Source organism: Nycticebus coucang, chromosome 8 (assembly GCF_027406575.1).
Source record: "Nycticebus coucang isolate mNycCou1 chromosome 8, mNycCou1.pri, whole genome shotgun sequence".
NCBI lineage: Eukaryota > Metazoa > Chordata > Mammalia > Primates > Lorisidae > Nycticebus > Nycticebus coucang.
Window position 1 is genome coordinate 1710817 of NC_069787.1, and position 20037 is coordinate 1730853.

Below are 20037 nucleotides of genomic sequence, written 5' to 3' on the forward strand. Positions count from 1 at the left end.
CTGTGGCCAGTGGGTACTCCTGCTGACAGGCATGGGGGGCGAGGGGCTGGCACAGCCCCCACTCTCGGCTGCATCCTTCCTGGCCCTGTCCCTCTTTTGCGTCCTGCCCTGCCCCTCCAGCGTCTGAGGCTCCTGCCCTGGGCTGCCCCTGGTTGGGCCCACCGGCGGCTCTGAGCCTCTCCCTTGGTCAGCTGACAAAGGACACTAAAGATCTTCCCAGAGGACTAACAATCCTCCCCTTTCCCTGCCCCAATCCCATAACACCTCCTCACTTTCCTGCCAAGTACCTGAGATTGCCAACTCCACCTGCGAAATGTGAATGAACTCAGACTCTCCCAGCCAGAGACCATGAATAGGCCATTCCCCAAGGGGAAACTTAGGCCATTCCCCAAGGGGAAACTTAGGCCATGTGGAGCTCAGGGTCACCCAGACCGTCACTCCTGGGTGACTTCTGGAGATATTCAGTAACGAGCACCTTCCTCCTATAACCCTGGAGCTCAGAGCCCAGCCCTCCCTCCATTTAGCTGTGAGACTTGGACAACGGGCTTCCGTCTCCCCTCCCCGGGTTTACAGAGCAGATTTCTGTGATACTGTCTGAGGTCTCTCCTCCCAGGTACCCATTCTCTCAGGAGAGGAGCCGCTTGTTCTCCTGGGCTCACATTCACCCACCTCCACTTCTAACACTGAGGGTTGGTTTCTTCATCTGTAAAACAGAGAAGTGATTCATGAAGTTATTAGAGATTCCAGAAGATGATTCAGAAAAATTCCTTAGCAAATAGTACTCAGGAAACGTGAGCAGGAGCCACGAATTGTGAGCTGACCTATGTCCTCCTCTCCCCAAGAACTTAGGCCAAAGTGATGGCCACCAGCCAAGTGTCCCAGACTGTGGCACAGAGGTCAGTTTCCAGAGAAGGCTAGGCTGGGCCACCTCATCAGGTGTCCTCTGTCCTGAGTGGCATAGCCCCAAGCTGAGGTCACCCACACTCCTGACTTGTGAGTCCCTGCCACGTGCCGGGCACTCCACCAGTGAGAGGTCCAGCGGAGAGCAAGACTGGGAGGCACTGCCCCGTGTGGTTTTGGGTGGGGGTGGAGTGGAGGGACACACCCGGGGGAATGGGGCCACCAGGGGAAAGAGCAAAGAACTTAGGAGTGAGGAGGGGATAGGAGGGGCACCATACGCGCTTCAGTGCAGGCTGGTCCAGCCTCCGGAGTTGCTGAAAGGGCAACAAGCTGCTCACAGACCGGCAAGAGGGGGAGTGGTATCGGGAGGTCTCAGCTGGGCGGGGGTGGGGGGACATTCATGAGGGCCCGGGACAGGAGCCCTGGAGGGGCTGAGAGCAGCGCAGGGAGCCCAGCGGCGTGAGCTTTCCGCTATGCGCTGGGGCAGGCCTGGCTCAGACTGAGCGCTCGCCCAGCATGAGGGAGTGGGGGTTATTGAGACCTTCACAGTCGCTGCTGTGAGCCCCCGTTTCTTCCCCCTGCCTAGAGCTCCCCCAGACTATTTACTCATGCCGTTCCCCTCGGTAATCTCGGAGGACGAAGATCACAGGGGATGTCTTGGGCACGGGGGTGGGGGAGGGGCGGGACGTAGACCGACACCTGCAGAGGGAACCTGAGCTGGGGTCGCAGAGAGGGTGCGCAGGAGGCGGGACGAGGATGGCACAGCCCCCACTCTCGGCTGCATCCTTCTTGGCCCTGTCCCTCTTTTGCGTCCTGCCCTGCCCCTCCAGCGTCTGAGGCTGCTGCCCTGGGCTGCCCCTGGTTGGGCCCCCCTGGCAGCTCCGAGCCTCTCCCTTGGTCAGCTGGCAAAGGACATAGACACTAAGGATCTTCCCAGGGGACTAACTCTGATGAGTGCCTGTGGGGGTCCCTGGGGAGCAGACAGAGGCGGGGTCTGATGGAGAGAACGTGCGGGGCGAAGTGGTGGTGGGACACGGGCTGGGCGAGGAGAGCGTCGTAATCAAGGCAGTGTAGGCAAAGCTGGGAGGGGCGCTCCGCCGCGTCTGGGGCTGGGCAGCGGGCCGCGCGCTGCGGAATCCTCGGAGGACACGACCGAAACCGGGCTGCGGCGGCCGGGCGCCCCTCCCCCTCCCCGCCCCCGCCCCGCGGCCGGGCGCCCCGCCCCCTCCTCTGCCCCGCGGCCGGGCTCCCCTTCCCCGCCCCGCGGCCGAGCGCCCCGCCCCCGCCCCCGCCCCGCGGCCGGGCGCCCCGCCCCCGCCCCCGCCCCGCGGCCGGGCGCCCCGCCCCCGCCCCCGCCCCGCGGCCGGCCCGCGCTCCGTGCCCGGTGCCACACCGCCCTCCGGCGGCAGCGCCGCGCATCGCGCCTGGCGGCTCCGCGGCGCCGAGTTCCGTGGGGTGCGAAGGTGGGGGCCCTGCAGGCAGAAGGTGGGGGCCTGCGGCATCCCGAGGCCGGACTTGGGGCGTATGACGTGAGGGACGTCCCTGAGACCTACGCGCAGCCCGGCTCTGTCAGCGAACGTCCTGGGCCCTTGGGCGCACCCCTCCCCTGGCTGGATCTAGCTTCCCAGGTCAAGGTCACCCCGTGGGAGGGGCGGGCCAGCGCCAGGCCAGCGGGCTGCGTGGCTCTCCGAGCCTCGCTGGTGTCGTCTGTAATACCGGGGTAACCACACCCTTCCCCATCTTCGCCTCTCAGCAGTAAGAATTCACGTGCCAAACTCTGCAGCAATATCTAGACCGTCTTGGTTTAAATCAGCCTTTCTTGTCCACTTCCTTTTAACATTGAATGGAGCACAAATAACGTTGGACCGCAGAGTCTGGCGTGTACAGAGGACGGTTTTTAAGAAACCAGAACCTCCAGAAGTTAAGTTTCAGCCCAAGGAACTATCTTAAAATGTAAAATGCGGTTAATGCAAAAGAAAAACAAAGACAAATGACAATCCGAAGAAACTATTACTATTTACAATTCACTCAAAAAATCTAACACAAGGGTGGGTGCGACTTTTCTGTGAAGGACCATGTAAGGATTTTCAGCTTTTCAGGCCTACGGTCTCTATGACAACTACTGTGCTTTGCTATGAGAGTGCAAAAGTAACTGCAGACCAAGAGTGAGGCTGTGTTCCAAGACAAGAGCCTCACAATGTCATCCAGGCTTGAGTGCTGTGAAATCACAGCTCACAGCAACCTCAAACTCCTGGGTTCAGGCGATTCTGTTGGCTCAGCCTCCCAAGTATCTGGGACTACAGGCGCCCACCACAATTCCCTACTATTTTTTTTCTATTTTTAGTAGAGATGGGCTGGAACTCCTGAGCTCAAGGGATCCTCTTAGCTCAGCCTCCAGAGCACTAGAATTAAGGCGTGATGCCCTGCCTATAAAGAAAAAAGAATTGTAAGGTATTGAGCCAAGTTCATCTAATGGGCAACAGTTTATCACCCCTGGTCTGATCTATCTAATAGGAAAAGCTCCTAGAAATCTAGAAAAGACAACCTAATTAAAAAGATAGGATGATAGCCGGGTGTTGTGGCAGGCACCTGTAATCCCAGCTACTGGGGAGGCTGAGGCAAGAGAATCGCCTAAGCCCAAGAACTGAAGGTTGCTGTGTGCTGTGATGCCATGGCATTCTACCAAGGGCAACAAAGTGAGACTCTGTCTCAAAAAAAAAAAAAAAATAGGAGAAGAACGTGAACAGATGACTTAATGAAAACTCAAAAAGCCCCTAAACACACGACAAAAGCCCGGGTTCACACATGATAACAGAAATGGCAATTAGTGACAGACAGGAAGCTCTGTTTCTCACCTATTAGAATGCAAAGGATTCCAGCATGTGCTGGCACAGTGTAGGAAACATCTTCCATGCTGCAAAGGGACACTGTTTGGAGGGGACGGGGTCCATAGTAGTGTCCATCACACACAATTACCCTATGACCCACTGCTAAGCACCACAAAATGATCTCTTCTTGCAGCTACATCAGCAGAGCCACTGCTGCTGTTTGTAACAGTAAAAATATTGGAAACAACCCACTCAGAAGCTAGCACGGAAGCTTTGGGTGCACAGCAGAATCTTGGGCAGCTGTTGAAGGCAATGAGGAGGCCCTGTGTGTTGATATGGAAAAATCTACATGCTGGTAGATGTGAAGAGAAAAAAAACAACACACACAGCCATTTATAAAGTATAAGGCTTTTCTTTAGTAACAGGGTAGGGAAAATAGAATGCCCATTTGTATGTGTTTGTGTTTGCTTAAAGAAAGGGTCTATAGGCTGCGCATGGTTGCTCACGCCTGTAATATTAATACTCAGGGAGGGTGAGACGGAGGATCCCTTGAGCTCAATAGTTTGAGATCAGCCTGAGCAAGAGCGAGACCCCCATCTCCACCAAAAATAGAACAATTAGCTGGGCATCGTGGCACATGCCTGTAGTCCCAGCTACAGGGGAAGCTGAGGTAGGAGGATCCCTTGAGCTCAGCAGGTTGAGGTTGCTGTAAGCTAGGTTGACACCAGGGCACTCTAGCCTGGGCAACAGAGTGTGAGTGAGACACTGTCTCAGAAAAGGAAGGAAAGGGAAGAGAAAGGAAGGGGAGGGGAGGGGAAGGGAGGGATGGGGAGGGAAGGGAAGGGAAAAAGAAAGGAAAAAATGAGAGCAAGTGGTCACCTGTCTGGGCATGGGCTGGTCAGGAGCAGGGAAGAGAGAAAGAATTCTCAATAAATGTCCCTCTAGTTTATAAGCTATGTGAGAATATATTTTCTATTCAGAAATTCAGAGTTTTTAAATCAATGTATATGGTTCTGATGAGAAGTGAGGAAAGAAGCCAAATGCAAAAGAGTATATATAGAACACTACAGTTTGTGTGGGGAGAGATGTGTTTCCTTATGCGCTGAGTATCTCTGGAAGAACTACCACCTCCACCAAAAGGAAACTGCAGGCAACCATGGTTCTGGGTGGAGCGCTGGACAGGAGGGCGAGGCAGACTCACCTCTCACTGCCGATCCTTAAGGCTAGCTGGGGGGTGGGTTGTCCGTAACCACACGTTTGTTTTGAGGTTTTCAAATCAAAAGAAAAAGAGATGGAAAAGCACGCAGGCCTTGCTTTTGTGGGCTGCTATAACAGCACATAGGCCCCGGGCGTGGTGTCTGCGTGCGGCTGTCCTCTGCATGTGCAACCCAGGTAACGATGCTGTGTCAGTACAGTTACCGTCTCCACAGCATGACTGGGTACACGGCCTGCCCAGCTTCACACGCCGTGAGCAGTTGGGAAACACTGCTGAGGCCCCGCGCTGTTTAATGCTGGAATTCCCTCCATACAACCCTCTCACGTGGTTGCCCCACTGGTGCTAGAATACTTCCCTGAACAGGAAGCTCACCTGAAGAGGAGGGCATTCCACAGTTGGCTGGTTGGGTCCAAAAGCCCTCCTTCCACTCAGCAGGAGCATGCCTCCCTGTCCTGGCTCTGTCCCTCCACCAGGAAAAGCCATGTGGACACATGATCAGGGAGACTGGGCTGTCCTCCAAGCTGAGCAGTCCTGGCCCCTGCAGTCATCCCTACTGGGTGACTTAGGCACATCCATTTCCCTCTCTGAGTCGATACAGGTAACATGCCCTGCTTCACAAGATTGCTGTGACATTCACAGGGTCAGTACCAGTATGCATGGAGGCCTCTGCCAATCTCCCCAACTCTCTCTGACCCTGTGCATAAGCCATTTTAACTTTGGTCTTGCCTAATCGGCAAAGCCAGGTCCTAGCTCAAGGCCTCTGCACCTGCCATTCCCTCTATCTGGAAAGTACTTATTCTGTCTGTGTTTTCCCACTCATTAGTTTCTTAGTGGTAGCGTGACCTCCTCAGAGAAACCTTCTGGAAAGTTTGTCTCTGTTTATTAACAGTTTCTCCTAGCAGAATATAACCTCCAAAGGGCAGGGACCTCAGATCCCCGTGCTGAGAACAGTGCGTGGCAAATAGTGTCCGATAAATGCATGAATGAGTGAGTGCAGTCTGCAAACTCTAGCAAGCCGGGAATACAGGTCTACAAGTTCTTCTCTGGAGCCTGCCCTGAGCAGCCCCCACCAGGCACCGTCACAGCCCCTGCACTTTACTCCTTTTCTCTCCCATCCACCACATAGGGCAGAGGTGAGGCCAGGAGGCCATCCTCCCAGAGATATATCAGGGCTCTAAATTCAATTTAAACCAGTTTAATTGCCTAATTGCTTAGCTCTTCAGTGCAGTTTGTTAACAGAAGCGATTCTGCAGCAGCCAGGCCAGCCTAGCAGAAAATTGGCATTTCAGCCAGAGAATTAAAGAGGCAGATCACTGAACTACCACTGCCCACAGCTGCTCACACACCTCCCACACCACGATCCCAGGCGCATGTGAGGCCCTGACCACCTACAGGACTTGTACAGGGGAGGAGAGGCTTGCCCAAGTGCTTTTTTTGTTGTTGTTGTTTTTGGCCGGGGCTAGGTTTGAACCCACCACCTCCGGCATATGGGACCAGCGCCCTACTCCTTGAGCCACAGGCGCTGCCCTGCCCAAGTGCTTTTAAATACACTTGGAGCTGTGGGCATGCTGGGTGGTGTGTGTGCTGAAAAGCAGGTGCTTTACTGGCTTATCTGGACATCTGTACTGTGTGCTTACTTAAGCTTGCCTATCTTTTCTTTTTCTTTATTTTTAATTTAAACTTTCAAATAGGGAACACGCACAAATGATGAAAAAAAATTATTCCAGACATAAACAGCTTTGCAGCTAAAATGGGACCCTCTTTCCACCACCATGTTCCCCAGGCCACCAGTTTCCTTCCCCAGGAACAGACAACAGTATCAGTTTCTGGTGGGTCCTTCCAAAGATATTTTATGTTTATAAATGCATAAAACTGTTTTCATACAACTGATTGCATATTACAAACACTATTCTGTGGTTGGTGTTCGTTTTGTTTTGTTTTATTTTACTTATATATCTTGGAGACTCTTCCTAATCATAGACTGTTTAGACAGTCCTCATTCTTTGGAACAGTTGCATAGTAATTCCATTGAAAGACTGTACCTGAATCAGTCCTTTACTGTTGGACACACAGGTTGTTCCCAACTTCATGCTTTTATAAACAAGGTTGCAATCTCAATATTTATTCACACCTCATTTGAGTACATGTGCATGTAATTCATATTCCTTTCAAAATCAAGTTTTTTTCTTTCTACCCAGAAACAAATGCTTGAATCCTTACAGAATAGAAAGAACACCACAGTCACACTCACTCAGAAGTAACCAGAAACAATGGTGATTGCACTCCAATCTTCCAGAACCTCTTCCTTGCTGATTCTGACCCTCTCTCTTACCCAAACATTCTGGCTATTTTGCAAGCCTTTTTGCTGTTATTGCACTCAACAATAAATGACATTTGCCTTCCTGTGTAAACAGCTCCGCAGTTCCTTTGGGGTGCTGAATAGCTGCCATTGTGTTCCTACTAAGGCACATGTAACCACTCCCTTATTGGATTCTAGACTGTTGCCAACTTTTTATTATTACAGGCTGCACTGCAGGGAAATTCCTTGAAGCTGAGTCTGGGCATACATCTTAATTTTCTCTTAAGGCAGTTTCGTAGTTTAAAGGGCATGTACTTAAAAAAAAAAATCCATTTGAAGTATGTGTGTGTGCACACGCACCTGTCATGTGTCTGCCGATGCCTGCAGGGGCCATGCCAATCTGCCATGTAGCTTGGTATAAAGGGGTATGTGTGCTGGTGCTTCACCTTTCCCCCTCAACTACACAGCAGGAGCTGGAAATATACAAGCATGTTTCCCAAGCCTGGATAGTCTTTCTTCCTCAGAGCACGACTGTGGGAAGGGCTGCAGACTTCCCTCTGCTTCCTGCACTAAGCCAGCTGCCCTCTGCCCTGGGTCCCATCAGTAACAAGAATCAGAAGCCCAGCCCAGACTAGTTTCATCATTCCTGAGTAGGTCGAGTCATTGTGAAGTACAGGACTCGGGGCCCAGTGCACAGGTGTTGAATGAAGTCCCTTCAGAATGGACTTGGTTCTGGCTCCCTCTGTGCTGGCCACACTCTCAGATGGGCTTTCCTGGTGGTGGCAGAGACAGCTGCAACCAGCCCCAGGGTCCCAGCTTCTGGGAACCCCCCCAACACATACACACACCTCTCTTTTTACCTACCAGTCCAAGCAACAGCTTTGGATTTCCTCAGATTGGGCCAACTGAGATCACATGTCCTTCCTGGACTGTCACTATACCCATAGGACTGTGGTTCCTGCTGGCCAGCCTGGGGTACAGGCCACCCTCCTGCCCCACCCCTGCCCAGCTCCACTAGCTCCTGGGGCAGAACCAGTGAAGAGGTCAGCATCCAGCAACTCTCACAGGCTGCCTAAAGCCTAGGGTAACTGGGGACTTGGGGGAGACCTCTGGAAACCCACAAGGCTTCCAGCCATAGAGAAGGAGAGCAGCTGGTGGCCTCAAGGGTAACAAGGCCTAACTGGCTTGTCTTTGAAAAGCACTAAATCACTTGGTAAAGGGATGAGGGAAACCTCTACCCTCCCCTGGGTGACACTGACTGAAAACATCTCACTGCCATGCCTGCTTTCCTGATTTGCCCCCCACCTGAAGGATGGATGGAGAGGTTGTTTGAAGCGAGACTGGGTCTTCACCACAGATGGTGCCTCCAACCCCAGGTCCTATCAGGCTGGATTTCTGGGATTCATTGAACCCTACTCACTCCTCAAAACCCATCTCAATGTCACTTCCTCAAGGAAGCCTTCTGTGGCTCCCTGAGACAAGGTTAGTGTCTCTGCCTCCCACGTGTATCCTGAAAACCCGCAGCATCAGCATCCTGGGATGACTTCCCCTAGCCTCATACCCCTTCCTTCCATGGAAGGACAACTTAGGATGGGGTATTTTGATCACCTAAAAGAACAATAATTGGGCGGCGCCTGTGGCTCAAGGAGTAGGGCACCGGCCCCATATACCAGAGGTGGCGGGTTCAAACCTGGCCAAAAACTACAAAAAAAAAAAATAATAATAATAATAATTGTTTTTATTCATTCATTCAATTCATTCATTCATTTAAACAGTGTTTATGTTGAGTATCTATGAAGGACTAGGCCTTGAGCTGGGTGCCCCCACAAAGATCACAGTAATCATACAATACCACAAATGAAGGGGGGTTATCAATGAGAGCATAAGGCAGCAGCTAAGGGCACGGTCATGGGACCAGAACGCCTAGGCTTGAGTCACAACTCACCATGTACCAGCTGGCTGGGCTCGGCCAAGTCACTAAACCTCTCTGAGCTTCAGTTTTATCATCTGTAAAGAGATAAAAACAGTGCTTGCCCTAGTCATCAGCTGAGAGGATTAAACAGCCTATTGGAAGCTAAGTCCCTGGAGCAAGGCCTGACCCACAGCAGGAGTGGAGGACATGTCTATTCAACAAGTGCCTTTGGTGGAGTGTCTGGACCAGGGCGTTGTCTGCTCTGGTGTCAAGGAAGGGTGAAGGAGTTAACCACAGGAGGGAGAACAGGAGCATTCCCAGCAAAGGCGCGGCCTCATGGACAAAGAGCTGGCTGGCTGGTGGCCCCACTGGGTATCCCAGCCTTTTGCACACCGTGGCTCCCCTGGAGCAGGGAGTAGAGTGCAACCTACTGGAGGCATGGTGAGGGGAGCATGAACGTCTCCTTTATGTTAGAAAGCTTCAAAGGGAGACTAAAATACAAGGCTGTGTTGTAAATGATTCTCTTTGAAAATTAAAAAATTATTCAATGAATTAAAGGATTTAAAGAAGATATTCAATATGAGATGTACATTAAATTTCCAAGGAAAATATCTTCAAATACATCAATCAATTGGCTCTACAAACGTAACTTTTTTATACCAAGATATCAGATTTCACGCTTGAGATGGCTAAGCATAGTCTCTGATCAAGGATTTTTTTTTCATGGGTCAGCTCCCTGGGCTCCTGATGGTCACCACTGCCAAGAAGCACAGGGGCCGGTGGCCACGAATGAGAGGACGGAGAGTGGCCACTAACGAGCGCCCTCTAGTGGCAGATGAGAAGTCAACAGGGCGCAGCCTGTGACACTAACCTGGGAAGTTGGCACTGGGGGTACCACAATTATGTTCTGATATAACTTCACCTGTTGTACATTTTTTAACGCAAAAAATATTCTGAAAAAATATTTTCAAATATGCTTAAAAAGTATTTTGTGACAGTAAAATTTTAAGTACAAATAATCTACAACCCTCAAGGTTTCAAGGCAGGTTAGGGATGGAAAGCTCTGAGTTAGAGCCCCAGAGCCGGGAGGCTGGTGTATGGACAGGGAGGCCAGGGAGGCCAGGAGAGCCAGAGGGGCCATGAGAGGGGCTGCACCACAGAACAATACTGGATTTCTCCAAGATCTCTGTGATTCAGTCTGCAAAGTGGATAGGAAGGAACAGAATGGAAAGGACAGCACTGGCCTAGAGGAGAGGGGATGGCTGTGTGGAACAGGCAGGGACTCTTCAGACACTGCAGCTTCATTAGGAAGTAGCGTGCACAGGACTTGGTGACAGAATGAAGGTGGGGGAGGGGGGAGGGGTTTCGGAACGACCTCCAAGACTGATTCAGGACGACCTCCAAGGCCGGTCCCAGAACTGCATGTGCAGAGGGGTAGCAGTGAGCTGGGGTGGAGGGACGGACGTCATTTGTGCATACCTAGTTTTCTGGGGACAGTCCTGGTTTATACTTATGCCCCATTTCACTGTCAAAAGCATCCCTGTTTTCCTCTGAATGATAAAAATAAATTTTAAAATATAAATAAATGTTAAAATAAATGCATGGATGGAAAGGAGAATGTTCCTCCTTACAGTGGCAACTAACCTGCCAAGGCGGAAGGTATGGATGACATCGGAAAGTCACTATTTGGTAACTAATTTGGGTACAATTGTTTCAGGCGAGAATCAAAAGATACTAACACTGACAGGTGGAAGGTGGACGAAGAACAGGGTGTCCACTTAGCCACTAAGAACCCCATCACTCAGGAGGGGAGGAGAGTCCATCTAGGGAAGAAGGCTGGGTGACAACATCTCCAGTAATCAAATCACAGCAGGGCACATAAGGAAAGCACATGTGCCATCCTCCAGAACACAAAACCTGCAACTAATCTTTCGGAAGCAGCAGACACATCCAACCTGAGGGTGGTCTATAGAAACAAGAGGGCAAAATAGCTGGGTGCTGTGGCGGGCACCTGTAGTCCCAGCTACTCGGGAGGCTGAGGCAAGAGAATCGCTTAAGCCCAGGAGCTGGAGGTTGCTGTGAGCTGTGTGATGCCATGGCACTCTACCAAGGGGCATAAAGTGAGACTCTATCTCTACAAAAAAAGAAATGAGAGGGCAACATTCAAAGACGTCCACGTCATGAAGGCCAAGGGAGCACTAAGGAACTCTCTCGACTGTGGGAGGCTCAAGAGACAGGACAGCACAGGCCAACACACAGCCTGACCTGGATCCTTTAGCCACAAAGGACGTTATTGGGGCATGTGCCAAAATTTGAATAGAGTCTGAGGATCAGATACTGGGGCCCTACTAGAGTCACCTTCCTGGTCTGGATGGCTGCGCTGTGGTCTTAGAGATTGGTCCACTGGAAGGAAGAACACACTGAAGTCTTCAGTCTTCATGTTGGGCATCAAGCCAGCAAGTTAGTCCAAATGAAAGTGTTTTGAAATATTTTTGTACCTTTTCTCTATGCCTGAAATTACTTCAAAATAAAAATTATCTTTCATACTATCCCCCAAAGGGGGCTGGTTTAGACGACAAACCTTACGGCCGCCCTAACTAGGAGTGCGACTCTCTGACGACCATGCTGGAGGCACACTCGTCACATGGCTTTTGTAGGGTACCTGATGGGAGGCCAGGAGAGGGACATGACCCCTTCCTGCCTCGAGCCCCTTGCCTATGCCCATGTCCCTGAACTCTGCACCCCAGAGCTCCAGCTCTTCTGGAAGGTGCATGATACCCTCAGGCATTGCCAGCCAGAACATCAGTCAGGCCAGTCCTCCATGGAATACTCCAATCAGCATATTTCGCCCTTCAGGCCACCATTCCAGCCTATTTCCCCTTGTGCCGGCTGGCATCCGGTTCTGCCCTGGACCCTGTCTCTCCGGGAGCACTTCAGCAGCCCCAGCCCTGAACTCAGGTCACAAGCCCTGGCCATCAGGACTGTGCTTCTCTGTCTCACCGGCAAGCATCAGCTATAGCCTCCAGCCCTGAGCCTTTGCCACCCTGTGGCAGCCAGTCATCTGCTCACTGTGTGTTTTTTATTTCAGATTAATATGAGGGAACACACGATTAGGTTACGTTGTTTGCATTAGGTAACGGCTAAGCTGTGGTTGGGCACTTCACCCAGGGGGTGTCTCATACACTCCAACCTTATGCCCATAGGTGGGAGCTTACCAAGCCCCTCCCCCTTCCATGAACCCCTTCACAATCCATTCTTTCAACCAGTGGTCACTAGGTACTCAGCAAGACCAGGGCCTGTCCTAGGCACTGGGAATAGACCAGCAAACCAAGGACATCAAAACCCTGCCTTCCTGGAGTTCACAGGAGCAAGGAAGGTCAACAGACAAATGCACTCATCGTTTCCTATCCCCCTCACTGTGTCCCTCACGCACTGTCCCTCTGCACTTGCTGACCCCTGAACTTACTGCCCCCTACACTTAATGTCCTTCCTCACTCACTGTCCCTCTGCACCGACTGTTCCCCCTGAAAGCACCGTGCTTCTGCACTGACTGTCCCCCCCAGAAAGCACCGTGCCTCTGTATTGATTATTCTCTCCGCTGCCCACTTCTTCCCCAGATGGCTGCAAAGAAGCCCCTGACTTCCTTCATGTCTTCACTCCAAGGTCACTTACTCCTAAGTCCCCCTTCCCACTTCACTGACACTTTCCGCTTCCTCTGCCCCACCCAGCAACTCGCATTTCCCTTCTCTGCTTTTCTTTCTTCTTAGCTCTCATTGCACTCTAGCCTGTTTGAGGCTTGTGTTATCTCCCTCCCACACTGGAGTCTTAGCCCCCAAGGGCAGGCCCCACCTTTGCCTGCTTCCTTTGCCCCCCACCCACCCCGTGGGTGCTCAGTAGCAGCTGCCTAAACAGGTATCAAATGAACAATGAGGGTGGGGGCTGCCTGCTGTAAAACCAATGCATGGTGCCCCATGATTGCATTACTGGACACAGCTATGATCTAATACTAATAAAAAATAAATAAATAATTAAATTAAATTTAAAAAAAGAGAGAGAGAGAGGAGAAGAGACAGAATGCCGTCCCTGTGTTATCACCTCCTTCCCAACTCACAGCTGATTTTCCCCTTGAGCACCACTGCTCTGCGGAGCCACCACCCTCAACTCTAGACACTGGAGCGCAGCCCCTCCTCGAGCTGGCAGCCCGAGCCTTTTGGATCAGACACAGTGCAGTAACCACTCCCTGCTGCCTCACACCCAGGTGACATTTCCCCACCCTCACACTGCCTGGCTTATGGGTTTAATGCCAGCTTAGACTCTTCCATGGAACAAGCCAGCCTGTGGCCACCTTGGAGCCCAAGATCTTTCTTCCCATGGTGGGTTCTGTCACCAAGCCGTCCCCATGCTGCATGCAGACAGGCTGCTGACTTACTCTGAAATGAGGCCCCACCCTGTCCCAGCCCAGCAGTGAGCAGAAACATTCATAGCAGCCAGGGGCCCGCTGGATGTGAGTCTGTCGCTAGAGTATTCACAGATGTCTGAGAAATAAGTAAAGTTCTCTCACATTTCAGAGAACTCACATTTCTCCAGAAGCATCTGGGTGCTGGCTGTTGTACACGTCAGGTAATCCCCCCAGGAAGAAGACATTATTTTCCCCATTTGACAGGAGAGGAAACAGAGACCCAGAGGGTGAAATGACTCACCCCAGGTCCCTCTTAGAAGCAGAGTCTGACTGGCACCCGAGGCATCCAGCTTCTTTCCCTGGCACAGCTGCCACCCTCTGTACTGTGCTGACCAGACTGGAAAGGACTGTCCACTTAGACCTGGCAGCATCCCTCCAGAGAGGTTGGATTCATGATACACGCTTACCAACCCCCTAGGACCAACTGGGGCCAGTGGCAATGGTTCTGAGATGTGCTGAGAATGTGAAGACAGCATCCCAGCAAGACGGCTTCCAGAGCAGGGACTACCCCTGAGGGTCCACGCAGGGGGGACAGTCAGCAAAACCGGGGCATGTTTCCATCTGCTGCGTTTGGGAATCACTTTGTCATCAGAGTCCCAAGAAACAGACCTGGCAGGGAGGAAGAGGCAAAGGCCACACAGCTGCAGCAGCCCTGAAATAACTTACCAGGGGTGTAAAAGCTGGATCTGCACCTTAGCAGAGTTTTTGGTCTTGGGACCCCTCTACACTCTTAAAAATTACTGAGAACCCCAAAGAACTTTCATGTCTATCAACATGTACCATACGCAGCGTTAAAACTGAGAGCTGCAAAGCACACAACCCATTGTCAGAGCTGTGGGGCCATAACGAGTCATTCCCGGAAAATTCCACAATGCACTTATGACCCAACAAATGAGAAAGGTGTATCATGCTTTATCATGAAAATCATTTTGACCTCAAAAATGTCCTCAAAGGGTCTCAGAAACACCCAGGGGCCAAGACCTAAGTATGAGAACCCTTGGTGTCCATCACGTCCCTGCTTCAAAAGCTCCAGGAATTGCTATGACCACTTGGAAGAAAGCTTTAACTGCAGTTGAAGGTGTGTGTGCACAGGACCCAGCGAGCTCAGTCCTTAGGAACTCCTCAGAAAGTCAGCCACTGGTGTGCGTCAGGACGGAGTGTGTCGTCACTGTTTGCAAACAATCTGAATTGGCAGAAAAATTGGCAAATAAACTATGTTCTGTGTATATAACAGAGTACTATGCATGAGCTACCAGTGTTAACAAGGGCTAAACATTGAGTTTGCAAATTTATCCTAGAAAAATCTGCTGCCATGTGGCACACAAAATATGCAACAGCAACCATGAACACCACTCACCAAGACACCACCGCACGTCGACGTGAACATAGCTGCGGGACACCGAGATAGCAAGGTTACGAAACCTTACCAAGCTGCTTGTACAGTGCTGCCAACACAAGCGCACAGTGGGAAGTTCTCAAACCTAATTGTCAGACCCCACACGATGGCAGCTCTGATGGCCATTCCAGAAAAAGAGCTCCACAACTGCTCTGAAGGCTGGACTCCACCGGGAGTCCTTCAAAAGAGACCACAGAGATATTCAGCAATGAGGTATTCTTTTCTAGGATGAGTTCACAAATTTAATTGTCAGGCCCTGTAGATAAGTTATTTTGTTTCAACAAGACAAAATGGAATGAAATAGCAAGTTGTGGAATACAGTGATCAGCCCCCAAGGGCAGGACTTTGCCAGCTTCCTTCACTGCTGTGCCCCCCGGGTGGGTGCTCAGTAGCAGTTGCATAAATATGTATGAACCCATCTGACTGATTCACATGCACCCAAGACAATGCCGCGCACATAGTTTATGGAGGGGCACGTATGCTATGTAAACACAGAATTTGGGAGAGTGGGAGAGGAGTTGCCTACTATGAGCGTCTGATGAGGGAATTAAGAAAGGGGGTTTAACTATATCTGTGATGTTTTAATTTATGAAAAAACTTTTGAAGCACTCGTCTGAGTGACTTGGGAAACCTAAGCTGTGACAAGTTGGCAGTGTGTCCAATTTTAGTACATGTAGGAGAGGCTGCCGGCTACCTAATATCTGCTTTCTTTCTTACTGCTTTATCTGGGGCAGCATGTGCCCAGCCCCCAGTCCAAAATAAGGACAACCCACATTTTCCAGCTTACCTTGTAGAGGGAGGTGGCCATATCAGCAATTTCTGGCCAACACAGGGAAAGTGAGTTATTCAGTGCAAGTCCCTAAACAGAAGGGCCGACAGCTGACAGCATCAGGGAACTAGGTAGATCAGGATAGGTGGAACAGGTCATCATCCTGTGACCATGAGGCCACCCTGATGACAGAAGCCAGGGCTGAGGCCCGCAGAGCACACAGGCAGGAGGGACCAGGGCTATGGGGAGCAGTGCAGTCCCCAACGCCTGGACTAAGGCCTCTTCACCTCAGGCTCCGTCCCCTCTTTATTTAAACCCCTGTGCTCCAGACTGTGTCCAATGACAGTGTCCCTCCTCACTCTGCCCACAGCAGATGTTTCTGTGCTGTCCCACTCCTGACCAGTCTTTCCTGCTCTCGGCCTTTTGTCACCTAAGTTTGGGGTTTGTTGAGCCTACTCTTTGTTTTTTCCTCTTGGTGCCAAATAATGAAATTTCAGCATTTAACCTCGAGAACTTTAAGCCTTTCTTACTGCCTGTAAAAGAAATACCAGCAAAATAAGGAGAAAATGTTCCTGCTTTCCCTACAGCTGCAAAAACACAGCAGCTCTTCAGAATCGTAAACCTACTTCCGATGAAGTGGTGAATCGAAAATGTTATATATACTTTTTTCTCCTCTTTGGTGTGGAGACTGATGTGAAAGTGTAAAATCCCATTCTTTTTTCCATTCGGATAAAAGTATCTCGAGAAGCGATATTCATACGACAAAGTCTTCAAGATGCCGAGACTTTAGACTTTATAGCCACGTCCTGTGAAATATGACCTGCCCCCCCTCTCAAAGCAGCAAGACTCATGATGGATATCTGCATGGTCATTTCCTGCCCTACTAATATTACAGTTTGGCATCTGTTATTTTGTAAAATTTCTTGCTCAAACCATGAGAGGATCACCTGGTCATGGGCGTTATATCAACAACTAGTCAAGCATCTTGCCACACACACCAGTCTGTGAGTCCAGGGTTTCCAGAGCCAGCCCAAGCCCCCACGCACAGAGCCCACAGAGGAGGGCATATGCCCCCAAAGCCAGCGGCCCACCTCCAGCCCAGGGTGAGCTGGCCCCTTGCCCAGCAGCTCTCACATTTTCCACCTTGAACCAGGCCCTGTCTACCCCAAATGCCATTCGGCTCCCTCCACGCGGAACTGATTTCGTGTCCCAGGGCCTCCTGGAGCCAGCTTTAAACACTCGTCATGGCAAGGTACCAGATCTTGATTTGCTGTCTGCACTCAGCTGAGTCACAGCACCCAAATAATATGAGAAATAAAACACTGGGCAGGTCTGGGTGGCCATAAGGTGCCTCCTTCTCAGGGTCAGTGACATGGGCTGCTTCCCCCAAGCAGCCTCCATGCACCTCAAAGAAGGTCATGCTTAGAAATGGAGGGTGGTGCTCACACCTGTAACCCCAGCACTCTGGGAGGCTGAGGCAGAGGGACTGCTTAAGCTCAGGAGTTCAAGACAAGTCTGAACAAGAGCCAGACCCCATCTCTACACAAAATAGAAAAACTAGCCAGGTATGGTGTGCACCTGTAGTCCCAGCTACTAGGGAGGTTGAGGCAGGAGGATCACTTGAGCTCAAGGGTTTGAGGTTACTGTGAGCAACAATGGCACTCTACCCAGGGTAACAGAGGAGGATGCTGTCTCAAAAAGAAAAGGAAGGGAAAAGGAAGAAAAAAAAAGAAACAGTGGGTTGCTGAGCTCTATCTAGACTGAGAAGCTGCAGTGTGCCAGGCCCTGTTCTGGATGGGACAGGGGGCTTCACGGGAGCTGAGGAGAAGTGATCAGCACCTCATTCATTCTAAGTGGGGAAACTGTGCCGCAGAGCAAGCAACATTGCCAAGGTCACATTTGAGGACATGGCAGAGCTGGCACTGGGACCAAGTTGTCTGCTCCAGGCTCAGAAGGTGTGCGCTCCAGGCCCAGCTCCGCCCTGAACACCCAGATGCTCTCTGTCCTCTCCTGGTAACCCTTTGGGGGTTTCCTCTGCTTCATTCACACTGGTTATAGGCAGTTGCAGGCTCCCATCTTGGTCCGGTGGTCCCAGAGATAAGGCTTGGTGCCCCTTCTATGCAGAAGGTGTCTCTGGAGTCATGACAGTGCAGTGCAGTGGTGCCTGGGCTCAAACCCCACCCTGCCACACGTTTGGCCCTGTGATCTCTCTGCCCTCGGTTTCCCCATCTGTCCATCGGGCACAGTGACACTGTGGATGCAGAGCCCATGTCTTGTGGCTGGGACACTACCTGAACACAGAATCTGGAAAAAGTGTCATCCCCTGAATAATCTGCCAGCCAACTGACATGGGCCTCATGCTCCAGTGCCTGACTGTGCTGGGCGACCCCATCTTCCCCTTCCATGTGTGAAGCACAGGCTGTGGACTCCGGCAGACCTGGACTGAACAACCAACATGCATCTCGTGGATGTGGGATCTTGGACAAGTAACTGGATCTCTCTGATCTCTCTCATCTTTCTGGTGTGAAATGGAATCAGGTGAGAACATCTATTTTGCAGAACAATTACCAGGACTGAACAACATTGCCTTGTGAATGACCTATGTGTGTGAGACGGGGCTGCCACTCTGAAGACGCAGCTGGTGTTTGAAGACTGCAGCCCTGTGAAATTCTGAAGGACCTGGCTTTTGCACCTGCCCAGGGCTAGGGCTAAGTCCTGAGGCAAAGCCTTGGAATAAACCCCCAGGGAGAAGGAGTGCTGGGGCCTTGGTCAGTTCTGTGTCCTGGCCTCAGTGGGGGGAGTGACCCACTAGCATTAGGGTACATTACTGAGGGAGAAAAGAATAGACACCAGGTGACAGCCAGCCGTCTGCAGCCCCGTGCCATAGATGAGGAAATGTGGGTCAGGGAGATATGACTTACCCAAGGCCCACAACTCATGAGTGGCCACAGTGGGGAGGTCAAACCAACCTTGGGCTACAAGTGGTGGACTCTATCATCATGGTAGGGCCTCCAGGACCCTCCACATCTGTGCCACCCCTGGATAGCGTCTGTTCCTACCCCACTGACACACATGAGATGTGGTTCCAGCAGGATAGAGGTGAGCAGGGCTCTCCAGGAAGACTAGATGTGTGAATAGCGCAGTGCAGGTGAGGACTCGCTGGCAGGAACTAACACCGGTGTCGCCTCTTTGAATGGGTGTGTTGCTTCAGATTAGGTTCAACTGTGACTAAGAAGAATCCAAAGTGGTTTCAACAAGACGCTGTTAATCTCTCTCACAGTGCAAAAGGCATCTGAAAGCAGAATGCCCGTCTGCTTTGCACATACCGCAGCAGCAGGGACGTGGGCTCCTTCCAGCGTGCTGCACTGCCGTGCGCGGCTTCCAGTCCCAAGACTCCTCCACAGTTCAGGATGCCCCAGTCCCACTGCAGGGCCATGGGGAGAGTCAGTGGCCACTTGCTCCTGTTCCACTCAGAGCTGGGAAGGCAGCTCCGCACTGTTACTCACTCTGAGACCGAGGAAAGGGCCGCTCACGCTGCGGCATCACTTCCTGGCCCTTCAGCGGTGGCTCCTCTGGTTGGCCGGCCCCATCTTTGTCATCTGCCCTGGGGGAGGCGGAAGGGTGCACACAGGCCTCCAGGGAGCACAGGAGGACGTGTGCTCTCCCCCGGCAGGCTGTGTGCTGACAGGTTCAGGGCCACATTGTCTGACATCCTGGTGGCAGGCGCAGGCAGCCTATGCATCACTGGAGATGGCTGGAGACGCTGGCTAACTGCTCCAACAGGGGGCTGCCCTCACCATCAGGAGGGGGGCAAGCTCGCTCCATGGAGCTCAGGTTTAGGCCTCTGCTCCGACAGCTGGTCGGGGAGGGGACAATGCTTCCCAGGCTGGCATCACAGTAGACAGCTCAGCACAGGGGATCGGATGAACACTTCATAAACGGCCACCAGGTATACTAGTGTTCCCCTCACCAGGCTCTCACCAGAACAGCCTGCGCCATTCACCACTCCATCATGGGCACTCACTCCGCCAGGTGCCACAAACAACAGAGGTGACAGGGCTCTGAAGGGAGGGCACTGGGCTGTGGCCTGACCCAGGTGTCTCCAAGGCAGGGAAGCTCCGAATGGGAAGAAGCTCTGTTTATGGGAAGCTGATGGAAAGATCTGTGACAGTGCTTCCAGGAGGGGACAAGGACCTTGAATGTCACACCTTTCCACTGCCCGCTCCACTGCACTGCCTGAGCCTTTTTCTTTTCTTTC